This window comes from Crocodylus porosus, unplaced genomic scaffold, assembly GCF_001723895.1.
Source record: "Crocodylus porosus isolate Cpor-Errol unplaced genomic scaffold, CroPor_comp1, whole genome shotgun sequence".
Taxonomy (NCBI): Eukaryota; Metazoa; Chordata; order Crocodylia; family Crocodylidae; genus Crocodylus; species Crocodylus porosus.
In genome coordinates, this window is record NW_017728949.1 from 16129283 (window position 1) to 16133060 (window position 3778).

Sequence of the window (3778 nt, forward strand, 5' to 3'; positions counted from 1 at the left end):
ACCTCTATATACACCACACAAACATACAAATCAGGACAAAATTATTTTAAAAATAAAATTAAAATATGTTATTGTCAACATTTGATTTTTATTATATAATTTGATGGTTTTTCCTGTTCCAAGATGGCAAACCCCCTTTCCAAAAACACTACTTCTGGGGGCAAGGGGAGGGACTACCAGTGGCAAAGGTCAGGGGGCAGGGCTTCCAGTCCCAAGATGGCAACCAGGGGGCAGGGCACTTGTTAAGGGGTGGGGCTAGGGTAGCCCTTGAAAGCTCACCAAAACTCCTTAAGCAGCCCTCCAGCTGAAATAATTGTCCACTCCTGTACTAAGCAATGGGTTTCAGCTTCAGTAAAGCATACGTGGATTTGGTCTCAGAAAACAAAATCTTTACTATCAGAATAGTGGGAGAATGGAACCAGCTGTCTAAGGAAGTTGAAGAATCTGCTTAATTAAAGGTATTCAAGGTGGCAGGGATGATTTAGGAGTAGTGCATAAACCATTCAAGTCAGGGTTGGAGTAGATTACCCTTGAGGCTTTTTCCAACCCTGTAATTCTAAAACTTTAGAGATTAACTGTTATGAAAGCATGATACCAACGTGGTACTTACATCTCATAAAAGTTTCTAACAAATAACTTTAATAAGCAAAGACATTTTGCTAAATAGGGATCTCAGTCCTCCAAATATTTCTGTGTTTGCTCTCAAAACCCTTGTGTGAGACACTGAGGTCATGACTTGGCCAAAGGTATAGCAGATGTTTGTGGCAGATATGGAAATCCAATGCCACTTTTGCCCTCTGGTGATATGCACAGCTTCACAGTATGTGAAACAGTACAATTATTTGTTGTGGAAAGACTTTTCAGGCCAGTTCTTTCTGGGAAAAATGGAACTCTTCCTAATCTGGTTAACCATTTGTCTACCATGGGCCTTAGCTAGTTCTCAATTTGTTAGCAACTAGATCATGAAAGTAATCTCAATTTTTTACCACCAGCACCAAACCTCATGTTAGAATTTGTAATATGTTTGCATAAGCTCAAACTACAATGGCTTTGTTAGACATGGCTTTGTTAATTTAGGGGCACTGACCCTAAAAGTATAACAGGAATATAAAGTACATTTCAGTTCTAACACATGATGGTGATGTCAGCCTCCCCAAGGGAATTTTTTTGCTTGTGTTCACACTTGAGTTTGAAACGGGTGGGACAGGGAAAGGTACGGTTTCACAGAAGCTTTTCGATGCTCTTTTAAGGCATTGACTATAGAAGGTTTTTCAGTTGGTGCGTAAATAGGAGTTGGGGACACTTCCCTTAGCCACAATTTTTTGTCTTCTATTCCATGCATTTATTATATCAGCTTTCTATAGGGACTTAGAATATCTTTTTCCAAAGCAACCATTTATGGAAGTCTATTAGGCACTTGAACAGTTTGGCCCAAACATAGATAAGAAATGTTTCCATTGACCCAGAAATAGAAAATGGATTAGAGCAGTTTTTGGGTTCTGTTAGAAGACCCTACAAAAAACATCCATTTTAGTCGAATGATGGCATTATACCCAACCAGATACATGCACAAAAGGTATTAAAAATGAGTGTTGAACTCTCTACCAGAGTTCAAATTCCACAGGTTCTGCCTCTGGAATAATAAAGGACCTAATAAAGTGAAAGTTCTTAATACTTTCGGATTTTGGCAGGAGCATCTGGAATAGAGCCAGCTAGTAACCCAAACTGGTGGTTAAATATTTGTGATTCAGCCAGTCCAGCTTGAAGCTTATAAAATGACTTATATATGGACAATGTAAGTCTACTGTGCAGTCACTAACTTACTCAAGTGTATAATTAAAATATTTGATAAGTTGACAAATGCCCATCAACACCTCTTTGGTCACAATTTTCTTTCATCTTTATCTTGAGATGCTACCTAGTTGTGCAAGCAGTCCAATTGAAATCATGCAGTCATTACTGTATGCAACTAAAAAGCTGCTTATGAAGCCATCACTACTAGTACTCCCTGATATATATTTTTTTTTTTTATAATTGTGTTGGAATTTTTGATTAACAAGAGAAAATAATGGAGCCTGGATAAAAAAATAGTTATTCCTAATTGTGGATTTTTTCAGTCAGGTATACTTACAAGGTGACAATAAAATACATATGACATTCTGATTGATCTGGAAATACTTTTTATGTTTTTGGGACATGAACTACTTAGAGCCAGATTCCTTAAGAAACTTCATTGTTTCTGCATAGCATTAATTCTTTCATAGCAGTGTATCTAGACCGGAGGCATAGAAATATTTTATAGAGTGCTGCTTCCTTTGTCCATTTGCATATGAGTAATAATTACTTAGATCGAAGTGAAAACTTCCTTTAATGCCTGAAAATGCTATATATTCTAGTGTACTGAGTGGACCTAGAGAATCTAAGAGTAGTTGCTGAGGGGCTTTCTGCAGGAAATAGACTTTTGCAGATACTGCTGCTTGTACTTCGCATCATCTTCTCCCATTCAAGCACTTCTTGACCTAAGGTCAGATGTTTATAAGTCCTTTGAAACAGTTCTGCTCTACATCATATAGCTTATCCTCCAAAGTGGCAAGCTGCCAAGCAGAATATTCAGAGCTGTGGTAGGTGACAAATATGGGAATTATGCGAGTGCCTATATAAAAGATTTTCAGAAAGCTGAGATGAGACGTGTGCTTCCCAACTGAATGGTATGTGTTACCCAAGTCAGGAAGACTTTAAGAACAAGACTGGGCAGCTCCTGCACTTGGATATTCAAACAATGGTTGCACAGGTCATCACAATGACTATTTAAATCAACCTTTTGTTATAGACTGTAAGAAAGTATAAGGGAAAAAAATCTACTCTTTTCCTTCTGGGTTCTTTCCCAGTACTCAGGACCCCAGGTCACTGGACAATGCTCTCTACTCTCCAAACCACAGGTACAACTGAACAACAGACACTAGATAAAGAACCGCTGCTGTACTGTGTTGTGTGCGTGTGCCTCTGCTCTGGGATTGAAGGAGAAGTTACCAAAGGGAAGGGGGTGTCGGCCTCTCTGCAGAGCACACACACTAATCCCTCTGCCCCTACACTCAAAAACTTCCTAGAGACCAGTGGAGGCAATCCTTGAAGAAAGCAGGTCTGAAGAACGTCAGCTTTATAGAATAGAAACAGAGCTCTCCACTCAGTTCTTTTCACAGAGATGGGGCTGCTGTGGTAAGTTATGTGGCATGGGTTTCTCTCAGCTGTTACTCTTACAAGATAGAGATACACATTTGAGAGTTGGGCCCTTGTAGTGGTTTCCAGCATTCCTGATATTTCATGAACAGCATTGCCACAGAAGTGAAGGTAGCATCAGTAGCTTTGTCTATGTTTGCACTCCCATTGATCATCCAAAGACACTAATAGAGTAGTTTGCAAAATCAGTGTTTAAGTGCCTAGAACGGCAGTCCAGCTGTGCAGCCACCCCAGCCCCGCTGTATGCCTGGGGACGGCAGGATGCACCATGGTTGGACTGTGCATGGGCCAGGCACAACTGAGAGAACTGCTACAGATCGGACGAAGACCTGCCGCAGGCTGAATCCAGCCTGCAGGCTGTATTTTGCCCACCCCATGTCTACCAAATCAGACTACAAGATAAACAACTTCATTACAACAGTTTCTAGAAAAGATCACTAGACCCTAGAACAATCAAACTGTTAATTGCTATTAATTAAACTGATTTCATAGTTTCATAGTTAGTAGGGTCAGAAGGGACCTGAGCAGATCATTGAGTCTG